Below are 16,683 nucleotides of genomic sequence, written 5' to 3' on the forward strand. Positions count from 1 at the left end.
TGGGCTGGATTTACACTGGATATCCAGAGACCTCTGAGGGCAGCTCACTGTCACAGCGGTGTCCACCAGCGGAGCAATTGCCAGAGCTACACAGGTGTGTGCGGACCAAATAGCCATGCACCCACGCAGGGCACAGATGGGCAATGTGTACACACGTGCGCGCACAAACACACACGCAAACGGTGTGCATTAGTGTGTCTATAATCAGTGACAGGCCCTTTCCAATTAGCCTCGGTGTGCTGTCTTTCTTGCTGTTGTAAATAGTAGATGTTCTCCTTTTGTTCTGTAAACTGTAAACACATCTGCCATCGCTGTAGTGAGCCAATGCATAGATAGATAGCCACACCTTGAAGATAGATAAATAAATCAATGTATTTAAATTGATATGAGGGAGAGTGGCCCTCCCTATGAGGTGCTCTTGTCCTTGGTGATGTTAACAGTCTCCCTTGTGACTGATGCCTCTTGTCCCAGCCCTGTTTATAAAACAGCCAGAACTTCGTTAAGGGACAATAACATCAGCCGAGCTCAATTATGGTGACATTTTGCTGACATGCAGATTGCCTCCCCTCAATCTTTTTTTTTAACGTAAAATACTGGTGTGCCAGTCACATATGGATGGATGAACTTTGGGAGAGTCGATGGTATCGATGAATCATAGATCATACAAGTCAACAAGAGTGACACCAGGAAAGTGAATTCATCGCACACGGAAAGTCAATGTGAAATTGTAATCATAATCAGACAAAATGAGTTATGTGTAATCAATAGCACAATTATGATAGTGAGTAGGACCTGTCCTTAGCAATACAGACAATATGTGCATTCAAAGAGGCTGTGTTCATTATAGCATTAACTTGTGTGGTGTGGACTTAAACTAGCATCTGTTGTCAGGAGTGAGATTTATGCTATCTGCACACTATCTCATGCACCATTTATGATGATAAAACGGGACCGATCATATTAGTCCTAATCAATATATCAGGGGCTCTTTGTGTAGTGTAAGGGAAGAAGAATTATATTGTCATGAATTGCTGGAGAGTATGGAAGTTACCAATTTTGAAATATCATAGAAGGAGTTTGTGCAGAGGGAGTATAATAAGGCTGCTAAATCCAGTGAGATGATGGTATTTGCCTGTCCTTTGGCGTGCCCTTAAATATTGGAAGGACTGCAAGGTGTTTCATGAGAGTGGCACATGGCGGCTCCATCTGATGTCGGTGGTCAAACAGTAATAAAAATAAGTAAAATAACCCCACACGTAATTAGTTTTTTAAAACTAGATTCTCAGTATATTTGGTTTGCTGTTTTTTTTATTTTTTTATTTCTGCACACACTAAACACCTGGCCCAGGCCACAGGAACAGCTTCAAATATTCACGATGTATGCATCAAATCTGGGAATGACAGACAGATAGAGCAGATATCTGTCATATATATATATATATATATATATATATATATATATATATATATATATATATATATATATATATATATATATATATATATATATATATATATATATATATATATATATCAACATAAAAAACAGCTACAGCAATTAATGGCCCATAAAAATTGGGCCAGGGTACAGCCTAGACAAGTCTCTATCACAGGACTGACCCAGAGAGATAGACAACCATTCATACTCACATTCACACCTACAGCTAATTTAGAATTGCCAGTTAACTTAACCCCATGCATGTATTTGGACCAGGGGAGTAAAGCCAGAGTATTCAGAGAGAGCTCACCCCCAGTCAGCTGGTGGATTCAATAGATTCAGTGGTGGATTCCCACGACCTTCTTGCTGTGAGGCAACAATGCCGTCCACAGTTTAATTTCACATAGAATAACTTAAGGCCATTTAATGTGGTTTGACACCCGACCCACAGAGGTACTCAAACATTCAGGTTGAATGTGGCTAGATCAGTCAGCCTCGGGAAGTCATACTGGATGTAACAAGCAAAGGAATATACAAGATGCAATCTATCGACTAAAGCTGCAGCGAGCACAAAAATCCAGCGGATGTTCTGCAGAAGCTGATTGTTAGTCATCTTCAGCACCTCCAATCAAGATTTAAAGGAAAAAGGCAACACAGGTGGCCGGGGCATAAAAGTTTCCCGCTGTACATTTCATAGCATGTGATGATGTTTACATATGATTGCATGAATAGGCTTTCGCTCCTTCTGCCGCAGCTAGTGTGATTTCTTCATGGTGTTTGCAAAGACACTCCTGCAGCTGAGCAGAGTGTTTCAAACTTAGGGTCAGCCATCTCAGCGTTACCTCTTGTTGTACAAAGTGGTATTTGAACCGGCGAGGAGGCCAGTTCAAGTCGACCCACTCCCTTTACTGTACAAATTCAGCTCAAGAGCAAAGCCCTCTAGCTAGCAAAACTTCTGGTCAGATGAAATTCATTTTTCTAAGGAAGCTACAGAGCAGAAAACAACCTTTCCACTCTGCCATGGAGTTAACAGATGGCCTTTTCAGCCTGCTTCTGTTGCACTTTCTCTCTTTACATTTAATTTGAATTTTTAATCAAGTTTGAATTTAAGATGGTTAAAGTGAATCGTGGACTTCATTGGTGTTTTCTTGGTTTAATACCACTTGAGGTCAATGGGAGAATATCTCTTTTTCTGCTTTTGCAAACTGTATACGTTACACAATTTTCCCCAAGAATGAAATACTCAGCACTACCACCTGTATGTTAACTTCCTACATGATCTGACCATGTGGCACACAGAGCTCTGCTATCTGACCCAAACTCAGAAAGTCCTGACAAAGCTGCAGATCTAGTGGTGTTTTGCTCATTTTGAAATGTAATTCATGAAGAAATTTCTCCTCTGTTCTTGCTGACTGTGCCAATTTAGTGCATCCATCTGTGTCATGTGATGCAATTCAATATGCAAATGCCCAGTGTGACAAGCAGAGAGACAGAGTGTAGTCAATATGATGCATTAGCCTGTTAGGTTAACAGTCAGTAATGGATGAAATGAAGCAAAAAGTAGCATAAAGCCTGAGGTATGCGGCAGTATAAGAAAAGTTAAATGCAAGTACGTGACATTGACTCGATATTTCCAAATCTTCAGATGTTCTTTGCTGAAATGTGATAACGTGTAGGTGATATTTCAAACCTCTTTCGTCATTGTAGTAAAAAAAAGTACATTATAATAAAAATGATGTTGATTTAGAGCAAATCATATGATTTACTGCACCCATAACCCATAAAAACATAGCGTACATGTCTGCAGAATCATACTCCCTCGCTTTCTCCCTCTCTCACGTGCATACAGTACACAACCAAAAACAAACACACAAAGGTTTATGCAACTCAAAGAGATACTAATGTATTTTCAAGCTCTCCCTTCCTCTCTTGCAACAATAAAACGCATTACGTGTGACTCACATGATGCGACGCCCCACTTTTTTTCCCCTTCTAATAAATTCTCTGGAGAATAAGGCGGCCTCTGTCACCTTCATTAGAGGATGGCAGCTTTTCTTCCATCAAAAAGCTCATCTTAAGGATGTGTAAGCGCTTTGAATCACAAGCTGTAATTGCTGACCGATGGAAATACTCAAGGCTGTGCACAAACAGTCTTCACAGAGGCCTCATTTTCCATTATGTCGACTGGATTTGGCTACAAGGTTCAGTAATTTCACAAATCTGAGAGGTGTACACACTAAAATTCATCCTCCTCTCTTTTAGAAACTTTTTTCTTCATAATTTCCACACTGAACAACGGTCTGCGTTCCACCGCAGTTCAGTGTGTAACCCACTATTAGAGGGACAAAACATGAGCTCGACTGCATTAAATGAATGTAGTATCTATTAGATAAAAGGTGTGTAATGCTGAAGACCTGGACCTTAGCTGCCCTCCATTAGACACCCCTTTGCCCTTCACTTTGTTGTCTTTCATTCACTGGCTTTTGTTGATTAACCACGATGAGGTGACTTACTATAGTCCCCCAGTTTATCCTCTTCACCCCTCCCTCCTCCTTAGTGAAGTGGTACAGATAAAAAAGTCCATTCAGGCAGCCATCATAGGGGGTCAGCACAAATCAGATGGAGGGGCTTTCTTGTGTCTGGCAGCCGACACTTTCAAATGTTAATGGATGGGGGCGAACAAAGTTGAAGTGGGTCTGAAAATGCTAATTGTCCCTAATTCATGTAAATAGGTTCCTTAATGGAGGAATTAAGCATTTTAAATATGCAATTGGAGGCAATCAGTCCTTTCATTTGGTGGGGTGGCACAGGTGTAGTGGATTGAAATTCATCTTTCACACAGGGTGGCTCATTTTTCATTTGGCTGTGCTCAGGCATGGATGACGGGGACTGGAAGAGAGGTCCTTGTGCACTGTTATGTACAGATATCAGCGAAACACGTTGCAAAACCTATAATTGCGTTCTTGTTGTTGACTGTATCAAGATAGAGGGAAAAGCAATTAACGGAGACTGCAATCAATACTGGTAAATACAGCCAGTGCAAAAAATATAATTAGTTCCTGTGGCTTAAATAAGTCATATTAAATGTGTAGTGTTATTATTCACATTTGTTTATCTTCACTATGTATACAGTATATGCAAAATGCATGTATACCCCATTTAAAATGATAATTAGAGCGATATATACGCTGTGATGTTTAGGTAGAAAAAATATGAGTGTGGCACAGAAGAAAGGAGCGAGGCCTACCTACATATTACAGACAGAAGAGAAGCGAATAGACAGCTCTGACTTATTATTCTGATCATCTCAAACAGACAATAAACCAGGAGGTCATGCTTCAACATGTAATAACATGGTGTAGCAGGACCAGAGACAGAGGAAACTCACACACAGTGTGTATGGGCTATGAATCAAATGGGCAATGCATTGTCTCAGAAAATGACTTATTAGTCAATATAAAGGGGATACTGTGTCTTTGAGGTGTAAATAGCCACAGCTCTGCTGCAGAGAAGTGGAGCCAGCCCTGGTTAATGAACGAGACAAGAAAAACCTTGCTTAAAAGGACAAATCAGATCACAAGATTTTAAACCCATTAGCTGCTACTCACATGGAATGATAATAATGATAAAGGATGGTAGGGCCTTTTGATTTCAGAGTAGCAAAGTGTGTTGTCTTGGGAAAAATCTTTTCCTGGAGGAGAATCAAAGAGCAGTTCATTTTCACACTGACCTTCAGGGCTCAAGGCGGCCAGACAAGGGCACAAACAGATTGAGAATTAATTGGTGCAATTAACATTTTGTGATTATAAGGACTTCAGATCAATACCCTATGCAAATAGCACTATTGATGTGCAGCAGAAACCTTGTTAATTGTGTTTGGCGAACAAACAGGCCCCTGTGTTACTATTCCATAATGGAACAGGAGGCACGGACAGGTTCAAACTGCTGACCACTTTAGATGCACGAGGACATGCGGTAGTTTCTCCTCCCCCCGCCCTCCATCCCCCCCCGGTCCACACCCTTCACCCTCCACTCTGCTCAAGACTCTTAAGAAAAGTTGCAGAGTTTGATGATCTCGGTTGCTTTTAAGCCAGCCTTTTAGTGGCTCTTTGAAGAGCCTCTTAAAAGCTGGATGAAGATTCCTCAGTGGCTCTGTGATCACCATGTTCGTGTCAGGCAGCGGCAGATTACACAAATGGCCTTCTGCCGCCTTTCTTTTACAGTTTTAAACAGTAAGAATGGGCATGCGAGGAAGAATGGAAACACTCTGTGCCGACAGCCATCGAAATGAATTAGTTTCAGCTTTATTGCTATGGACTGGATTTTCCACTCTCGTTATTAAACTGCGTTAAAAATGCACTTTCATTTCAGATAAGTACCAGTAATCCTGTTTGCGGACCACAGCAGATGAAGTTAAATATAATTTAAGCAGAAACGGAAACGGGAGGAACAATGTAATCACTGAAAGTGAGATTGAAGTGATGCTATTCTTATCATTATTATTATTTTCATTACTGTCTGTGTGAGGAAAGACGCTGGCGAGGGCAGCGACAACGGCAAGCAGCAGGTGACAAAGGCGAAAAAAAAAATACTCCATTCAATAACTATCACAGCCAGTAAATCCCTGCTCACTACTACCCGTCTCACTTTTTCGGTGTGTGACAATTGGCTTGCAGATTGTTGCATGGCTTACATCCTGTGGCCTTGAAGAAGCACGCAGAGCTGGCAACGTACAAAAAGCATGAAGCTACTGTTAATTAGCTGAGTTTACAGGCTGATGGGACCGTTTGCAGGGTCTTTTATGTGCTGTACTGCCTGCTGGGGTTGTGGTGTCGGTGTAATGATGCTGAGCTTGATGTGGTGGGCTTACGTATCGTTAGGTGCTGTGCCACACTTGCTAAAGGATGCAACATGAAGGGTGAAGACCCTGGCAAGAGTAGAGCTGTGACAGAAGAAATGCTTCTTTTTAACCCTGCGTTTTTAATTTTACTAAATTAAAATGAATTTTTTTTTATTAAAATGACCCTCAACCTCATTTCAGCATAACTTAAAATGAGGTTCTCAAGGGTACGATTACAGGTTATATAATAAAAATATAACAATTGCCACCGTATTAGCCATTTGTCAGTGTGCTAATTAGAGTTAATTCTTTTCAATTTTGGGCTGTGCTCCTTTAGGCATTAGCTTTAATCTCCCTGGTGATGAAGTTGCCATATTAAATGGAAAGCAGTAGAACAAGGGGACAGTGGACATGGAATTAAACCATCACACATATAACTATGATTAACAAACACCACAATTTATTAGGTGGATAATAACTTCAATCAAAACAGCTTCACAAGTTGTGACTTAATTCTAAATACCTCTGCGTTTGTGAAGGACCGTCTTATTATATCCAATTAAATGAAACAAATACAGTGAAGTGGAAGTTTCAAGCTCAAGGTCATCGTTCAAGAAGACAAATTTATGGAAAAGGATCATTTAACACAGTACTGTGTAAAAGTCTTGAGCCACCCCCTTTATATATCTCTTTAGATTTTGCTTCAAAGGAGCCAGACCTTCTTATAACTTTTTGAAACCATCTTAAGAAATAGTTCTTCAGACTTTCTGAGGCTCTTTTGAAAATTTTCTTTGGAAATTGGCTGACATATTCTTTTGTTTGTTCCACTTTAGACTGAACTATGAATCATTCAAGCAACTCAAGGGATGACAAAGTATTTACAAAGTATTTGGGCAACCTGTTTCAAAAACACTTATTTATTCCAATTTATTTAGTTGAAGCTACAAAAATGCCAATGATAACACAGTTTGGCAGATATACACCAACCAGCAACCCCAAACATCCATTACCACAAAACTTGGCATATCTTGGCATTGTGTCCAGTGTGTCATTAAAACATTTAAGGAAACTGGCCAAGTGGAGTACTATCGAAGTCATTTCCTTAAGAAATAGGAAAAAAATCCAGCAAAGGCCTAAAACAGGATCTGAGAGATACATCTGGTCCTCCAACAGATCCATCTACTGTTCACTGAAGTCTCATCAGAAATGGTCTTAGTTGCTATCAAGAAGATATTCTTAAGTAAGGGAAATCGAAAGAACAGGCTGAGGTATGCAGTTACACGAGGACTAGGGTGAAAATCAGTGGCAACTACTCACATAGAGTGATGAATCCAAATGTGAAATTGTCCTCAGTATGCACTGAGAAGGTCAGGAGAGAGATACGACAGTGAGTGTCTACAGCTATCTGTAAAACATGGTGGAGGCTCTGTCATGGTCTAGGGCTGCATTTCAGCCGTGGTGTTGGAGATCCTGTCAAAACTGATAGAACTATAGACTCAGAAAAGTACCGTCAGATTTGCTTCCACCATGCAGTACCATCTGGAAAGTGTTTGTTGGGCAAACACTGTTCATTTTTCAGCATAACAAAGATCCCAAACAAACTGTCTGTGCAGTAAAAGCATAGCTGGACAGAAAAACATACAAGGGATCACTATCATTCTTGGATTGGCCTCCCCAGATCCTGGGGCTCAAGCAGTGTGGGATCATCTTGACAGAGAACAGAAGGAAAGTCAGCCAACATCCAAAGAAGAGCTTTGAATGCCCTTCAAGAAGCCTGGAGAAATATCCCTGAAGATTACTTTAAAGGAAATTTCTGCATTTTAGCACCTCTTTCCCATTTTCTTTGCAAAACATAAATTAAGGGTGGCTCAAGACTTTTGCACAGTACGGTACATGGAGATAAAAAAAGGGCAGAAATTGGAAAATTATAGCATTATCAGTAAGGACACTTTAAGCTGTGTGTGTGTCTGTTTTCACAGGTTGATGCAATTGCTGCTTGATGAACTTCCTCTTTCACCTGATCAATTATTGTAGAAAGTCATGAATTTAAAAATTAGGATTCAACAGAACTGCAAATATGTGAGGATGAAGATCAATCCACGAGCAAACATCAATGAGAGAGGTGCTGGAGGTGGAAGATGAAGCTCACAGTAAAGTAAACACTGCAGGGATGAAGAAGATGATGGTGCTGATGATGACACTGATTGCACCTGTTATAAAATTGACTGACTTTCTGCTCTGGGAGAGATGAGATGGGTTGTTCTACCTAAGCAATCAACATACAAAAGATATACAGTGATGACATGTGAACCATTTCCCAAACACTGTTATAGAGAGAAAAATAAAGCAGATAGTTAATCTTAAAACCGGCAATCGAAATGCCCCTCTACGGTCAGACTGTGGCGAGCAGGTGAAAAACACAAAATGGCATTGCATTTTTAGACATGGCTCAAAAAGACCTTGTCAAGATTGATGTTCCTCCTGTAGCTATAGTTAATAGTAAGAGAACACTCCTGAAATTAGAATCCACTTCTTTCTAAATGCACCACCTGTGAATCGAGGACATTTGAGAAAAAAATGGAAGGGTAGATGTCATTTCTATAGGTTTCCGAGACACAGGGAACGGACAACAGCCAATCTGTGTGGCGTAATGGATATGTCAAGAATTGCTAAATCATAGGTGTCCAAGGCAGAAAGACAACTAACCTAAACATAATGCCATTCCACAGGCAGGGATCGAGGCAATCCGGAGAAAGAAGAGAAGAGGAAACAACACGGACGCATGAAGTGTTGAATTTAAATTTGGGGCCCCATCATCGAGAACAAATATTAACTGTTTATTTTCCTTCATGCTGTTCTTTATTATTACCTATTTGGCATCTCTGTCTGGGTGCGTTATGTAAATGAAGTAATGCTACTTTGCTTAACAATAACACACTGACTTTGAATCCTCTTACTTAAGGTTTGATTGCTTCTTGACGGTGGTTTTAAATGAATTGTGTTGAGGAGTGATAAAGAGCTTATTGCCAGGAATAAAAGCCCAGAGCAATGAAGAAAAGCTACACATGGAGTGGCTAGGCGATACAGGCTATTACGGTGAGGGAATGGTGTCCTTGACTGCCAGGACGGCTTAGAATTTTATTTCATCTTGTTTTGCTGGCTGCTGACAATGATGCGTGACTCTGGCACCGGAGGAAGAGGGCAAGCATGAGAGCCATTTTAGATCTCATTTGCATATAGTGTGTCTACAACAGCATGAAAATAACTGCACTGGCATGCGTGTGCATGTGTACATGAACGCACCATGTGCATGCTTCATGCACGCATTCATAGGTATCAGTACAGTATATGTGTACATTCAGGTGTAATTCTGCATCCAAGCAATTTAAAAGTTTCTGAATCCAGTGCCGTTTTAGGGGAAGTTTTCGTTCACCTTGTGTTGCGTGTGTTTGTGGATACACACTTGCTCTGACCTCTATCACCCGCATGTGCCGAAGCCCCCAAACCTCATGTAAATTCGGACAATGGAGGACTAGGGGACTCTGGGAATTGTTGTTTATCAGTGCAGTGAAGAGAACGGTTGAGCTGTAATGGCTCTCCTGTGGCTTCAGTATGCAAACTCCTCTGTGCAGCAGCAGTTTGAGTCGTCCCCTCTGAGTTGCACATCTCCATGTTATATTGGTTGAATGCTTGATTTGTTTGGGAACAGTTCATTTGGCGATTATTGTCGTGTTGTCAAGGTGAGTATGTGTGCCTTTTGTTGCATACAGTGGCTCAGATGAACGTGGAACTACATTTATTTATTTATTTTCATTTTTGACTCCAAACTTTCAGTTTAAAAACCTCCAAGTTTGCAACTTTTTTTTGTGACATCATGACATTCAATAACCGTGTTAGTATTACCTGCTTTTTACCAGCAGATCACTACATCTGCCGTCTGTGACGCTACATCACAAGACTCGTAATTAACTTGCCACTGAAAACATCCTGCCCACTCGACTGTCTGCGAGGCTCTGCACTCATTAACTTTCCATTCTCGTATGGCACACATGCAGTTTACAGTTTTTAAAATGATTTATCACTTATTATTCTAAGTAATTATTCAGCAGACAAAAATAGGCTTCAGATAGTGAATCTGACATCTGTAACCAGCAAGTGTTATTTGTTGCTAACTAGCTAATTAAGCTAACACGCGAACCTGAAAATGAAAAAAAAAAAAAGAATTTGTATTTATTTGCTTTTTTGAGTAACACAAACTGAATATTTTGAAATACAGGCATCATGGGACCAGGTTGATTTGAATATTTAATATGTCAATATGTGTGACTATACAGTAAGTTAGCTGTAGTATAATGGCTGGGGCATTAAGAGATCTGTGCTCGTGGCGAGATTTGCAATCACACATGAACACTTTGGGTATAGAGTGAGGACACCCTCCAAATGTAACATGTAGCTACTGTTAAATGCAGCTAATGTAGTTAGTCAGTGAGGCACTTCTCGTTTCTTCTGTAACTGGCTTCACTTTTCACCTGGAAGCTGCAGTATTGTGCAAAATTTACGAGCCTTCTCTCCTTTATTTATATTTTGTAAAGAAAATGGCAAAGATATGCACTGATTTATTGAAACATGCAAAGATACAAATGCAAATACAGTGTAAAAGGGAAAAACTGAGTTTCAACAAGTCTAACAAATTTGAAAGTTAATATTCTGTATCACCACCTGCATCCTTCAGCACAGCCTGAACTCTTTTAGGCAAACTTTCTTGTAATTTGTGTAAGTAGTTTTCAGGAATAGTCCAGACTTCTTGAAGGACATTCAGAGCTCTTCTTTGGATGTTGACTGTCTTTTGTTCTCTGTTAAGATGATGCCACACTGCTTCAATAATGTTGAGGTCCAGGCTCTGAGAAGGCCAGTCTAAGACTGATTGTGTTCCATTGTGTGTTCTTCTATCCAAGTATGCTTTGTACCATATTAACAAAGTTTTTGAGACCATTGTCATGCTGAAAAATGAACACTGACATTTACACTGCACAACTCTGTCTTCTCTTATTGTTTGTCTTTATCTAAGTATCCTGAATTCATATGTTGTGGTCCCACACAGCCGTGTACGTGCATAATTTTCATGTTACGATTAGGTCATGCACACCATTTCAGCGTGTGGAGAGCTGATTGGACTGTGGTTGGTTGGTATTAGTCAGCAATTGTTTCAAAGCAGGTAGCTATTTGCTAAAAAAATGCTCATCACACCCCATTTTGTGCCTGTAACAATATTTGGAGGATCTTAGAGCTAAACTAAACTCTATTTTCTGTTTTGCGCTGTTGCCTCACAGCAAGAAGGACGTGTAAGTGTGAGTGTGAATGGTTGTCTGTCTCTCTGTGTTAGCTCTGCAACATTCTGGCGTGTAGTCCAGGATGTACCCTGCCTCTTGCCCCATGACAGCTGGGATAGGCTCCCGCGGCCCTGAAATGGATAAGATGGACAGATTGAAATGGTAGTTGTCTGACTGAGTTAGAATTGTAATAATGTTGGTTATTTGGTCCAACTGAATTTTTTTATAGAAATTAAAATGAAGTGTGTACACTTGCACAGACAAACAAGCATGCAGGGATGAAGATAACAATGCGCAAGTGCATTATAAGCAACAATCTGCACACTCTGACTTGTGAGTCAGACATGCCAAAAGCATGTAAAATATGTCCAGTAATTATCTCATATGATGCAGTATGTTTTCAGGCATACAGAAAATAATGATGGTGTGCCACGAAGTGGTGAAACCTCTCCCTCTGATAGGTTTAGGCATTTCAGACGTTCTTTTCCAAAGAGATTTGGTCAGAGCTGTTCCTCTGCTTAAACAGAGAAACACTGAGGATCAATTTGCGGGATTAGTGGACACTGCTTAGATAAAGTTGGTGCCGAAGAAGCCCACGCGGCTGCTGTTCCCCCAGTGTCCAGCTAAAGTCCTCTTAGCTCCATTCCTGGCTGCAGACTAAAACCATTCAAACCCCAAATGCAATCACAACCCCGACTCAGCCGGGCCCCTCAGAATGATCATCTCCAACAAGACAGGCCTAGATTGCAGCTCTGTCCCTGATCTGCAGCCCTCCCTGCTTCGTCTCCTCCCAGAAATTTATTTAATGAGCGAAGTTTTGTGGTGGGTGTTCGGGGGTCTCACACCAAACCAGGAGCAATGCAGAAGGCACTTTCATAAACCACGGGCGAACAAATGGGATTTAACACACAAGAGGCTCTGATGGCCTATTAATTCTGCTTTGGCTGGAATCCAGAATGAGCCCAGCCTCTCTCCTAATTCATGGCTAATTTCTATCAGAGTTATCTGGAGACGTTTTTTTTCCCTCTGTGCAGGATGCATCCACATAACTTTAATGGATTCATTCAAGGGCTATGGCACGCAGACATTGATTAGATTGCCTCTGAGGCCCTGCTGCTGGTCGCTTGACATAGGCAGCAAATGAAATGTGACCTCTGGTAAAAGGCCTGAACCAGCCAGCCCCAGTCTAATCCATTAGCTCAGAACCTTTCCCAATCCCATTTAATTAATGAAGTGATTTGAAAAAGGGTGAACATTTACCAATCCCTGGAACTGGAAAATAGTGGGCATATAAAGTAAGTGAAACAGCACAAACAGCAACAGCAGCAGTTATAAAACACACACGCACACACAAAGTAAAAGCACGAGAGTTGGGTTGCGGAGTAATTGTTTGGAATGAGATGGGATATTGTTTGAGCCCTGAGACAAGATGATCCAACCACAAAACACATACAGATGTGAAGTAATGAGTTGGGTTAAAGAAAATTGCCTTTCTTTGGCTGGTTTGCTTAAATATTTGTCAGCAAGAGAAAAACTCAATTTATTCATATTCATCAAAGCCAAAGAGTTACAACAGAGGAGGAGGGGGGAGTTAATCGGAGAAAACATTAAAAAAAAAAAGAAAAATATTTTCCACTTTTGTCTGCTGAAAGAATTTACTAGCATGTTCATCTCGGCAAAGCAGCTGTGATCTGCAATCGTCAGCACTGCCTCAAATCTTCTTTCTGGAGTTCACATTTTGTTCAGTCATTCCCTTTCAACAATAACTTTTTTCATTTGTTTTATGACGAGCTTTTGATGCGGACAATTGAAAAAGGAGCCGCGGCACTTTGTTTATCTGAAGCCAGAGAGAAAAAAACAAAAACCCTCAATGTCAAAAGAAAGACGAACACGAGATCTCTGCCGGCGCATATGTTACATTACTTACTTTTCTAATTGAATTCATTTATTTATCTACAATTAATAATTTATGATGCAACACACAGCGGTATGCAAATGAACAGTTTAAATTTAATGAGTTTTTAATGACCAAACAAATAATTAGCAGAGCCTGGTGTGGTGTGCATGTAATTTGAAAAGGCATGAATTTGAGGGTTTTGTTCAGTGTTTGAGTGCAGACAGCCTAAGCTAACTTACTTATAGAGAAGCTTATGCAGCAAAAGAGCTGTGCGGTATATACAAAAGCACTGTAAAGTCATTACCTCAAGGTCATTAGGAAGGCCAGTTGTGGACATGTAATGCTCAAGAAGTAATGCGAACCATTATATTCCACTACAATCACAGCAAACAGCAAAATAGAGGCACATGCTCTGAATATAACTCACATGCTGACAACGAAAAAATCCACTATGGATATCCTAAATATTCTAACTATTCCCATCGGTGTGGGAGAAAAAGGCAGAAGGCTACATGCCACTGGAGCCAAATGGCATTTGATAATGGCTTTTTTTTTCTCCGGCAAACCTAAAAGACATTGTTAAGATTTACATTTTCAAATATATGCTGACCTTTTTTCCCTCCTCTCCTCTGTTCGCCTGTCATCAGCACTGTAATTGAATCAATATATTTCCTGATCAGCCCAGAGATTGAATAAGGTCACAGGAAGCCATGTGTGGACATTAAAAATCATTATTCTACTCAAATTGAGCAGAGATGGCATAGACCATTCAGGGTTCAAAATGAAATTATATTAGAGTCTATTACACTTTTACAATTATAGAGACGTCCCAATATTACAACGGGAAATGAAGTCATAATAAAAAGCCCAGGGGTGTATTACAAAGAAATGACCCAACTATTTTTTTTCCACTTTCACACTGTTATTGAATTGATGAAGAGAACTTGGTGACATTACATTCACTGATAAGTGACCTTATTCATGAAAAATAGAGGAACCTGTTTCAGTTGTTCCATTTTCTTACCTCAAGTTTGCTGTGGAGCCATTTTCCACCCAGAAGACCACAAGGCAGTACTAGCGTGTGCGCTTTTACTCTCCTCACAGACACTTTCTGGGACAAGTGGTACTAATGTAGCTGCTAAAGCAGTTACTGCTTTAATTGCCTTTAAGCATACATTTATTTTAATTATTCATTTATTTTCTGGGATATGGAGTATGGGGTTTTGCTTTATGCACATGTCTGAGCAGCAAAATGGCTAATTAAATAGCCCAATGGAGTTGTGCAATTGGAAGACAAAGTTTCAATCCTTTTAATCCAATACTCTGGAAAGAAAGTGTAAAATTAAATTAAACCACACTATTAACTGAGAGTTTTCAGTCTAAATTCTTTCAAATTATGTCTAACTATCAAATTAGATAAAACTGTCTTTTTAATTGGCTTGCTCACTGTAATGAATAACACTTATCAGCAATCAACTTATCAGGGCTGCATGAAATAAAAAACTTTCCTTCTGGCTTTACAGTTATTCTTGTGGTCCACTTTCCCAAGGTTTTCACATTTACAGATCAAGCTACACTGTATCTCAAATTAGACAATTATAGGGCTTCACAGTTATAAAGCGGCGACCTGGGATTGCTCTGTGCGGTCACATACATCTACAGAGGAGGAGGAGATTCATTTCTTCAGGTGTTCTACTTGTCTTTTCACTTAAAGGCACAGTGCTTCTGGTCAATTAGGTGTGTTGGCCACAGTTTCCGCAAAGCTCTAGCAGTATGCTTCTTAGAGCCTGGCAAATGACAGCGAGCTGGGAAACCCGGTCGCTTGGAAACGATGCCAGCTCCCACAGCCATCGCCATCACCATCACCATCATCATCATCATCATCGCTGGATGTAAATAGCCTTTCATCTCAGGTGGAACAGAGCCATTGAGTGAGCACATCTATGTTGCCCTGGTTAAACTCTGGCATGCGGAGGGATGAATGGTAATGAAAGGACCATTTACATTGTCTATTCCACCTCCACCTCCCCAGATTTTTTGAATATAAAACCTCAGAGTGGAACGTTTATAAAACACATAATGGCAATCTAAATCAGTGGGCGGCATCACTCTATAAGGATTAGTGGGCTTGATGTAGTTCAACACACGAAGGCATACTTGTCGCCTTATTACTGTAAGCTTCAGAAGTCCTCCCTGAAGGAGTGAGTGCATGAGGGAGGGGGAACACTCAAGTATGCCACAGATCTCTGGCAGCAAATTAGGGACTGTGTTATACATTCAGTATGGAACGAAGAAAGAGACTTGGCCTGTAACATTTTTCAGGTAGAGGGAAAAAACCTCTACTGTAGATTTTCACATTGATTAAATGCCCAGGACCTTAATGGCTCAACATGGCAAAGAAACTCCTCTACGAGAACTGACGACTGTGTACACTGTGTACGCAGGATTGGGATGTTTTGATGTTGTCTGTTCTGATTTTATTGTACCAGTTGTTTGCATAAAAAGTGTATGTTACACTCCTGCTGGTTTAACCACTTTTTGTCACAGTTTATGTTATGATAGAACATTTGGATCATACCTGTGAGCACCTGTATAAAAACTGGTGGTCTGGGGCATTCAGGTGTGTGTGAACAAAATACCACAATCTTCTCAGGAGTGGGTGTCCCAGCAAATCTCTCGTATCTTGCCAAATATGTGTCTTTGTGTTAGGTCTCTGTCATTTCACTTCATGTTATATTTTCAGTTGTCGTCTCTTGTGCATTGTTTTCAGTGTTACTTCCCCGTGTTTCATTTTCTGATCTGGTTCAGCTGTGTTTTGTTCCCCAAGTGTTTCCACTCTACATTCATTACTTTCTGTGTATATATGGTTGTAGTCTTCCCTTTGGCCTTTGTCAGATCATCTGTGTCTCAAGCCTGCGACACAAGACTGCTTACTGCTCCAATCTCTAGCCTGTTTATCTTGTGTTGATTTGTGCCTCTGGAGCTCGGGGAGTTTATGAACTCATTGTTTAGATTTTTTTTATATATATGTGTATTTTATTTGGTTTAATTGAATTTTGCCTTGACAGTCCAGCTTCTGTCATACACGTGACACCTCCAAGTGTCAAGCACAGAGGTGGTGACGATTTATGCTTGTTTAAAAGCCACAGGTAAACATAAACTCCTCTTTATACTAAGG

The sequence above is a fragment of the Diplotaxodon limnothrissa genome, linkage group LG1 (genome assembly GCF_057381915.1).
Source record: "Diplotaxodon limnothrissa isolate DT_005_m linkage group LG1, D_limnothrissa_male_GT1.1, whole genome shotgun sequence".
In the NCBI taxonomy this organism is placed as follows: domain Eukaryota; kingdom Metazoa; phylum Chordata; class Actinopteri; order Cichliformes; family Cichlidae; genus Diplotaxodon; species Diplotaxodon limnothrissa.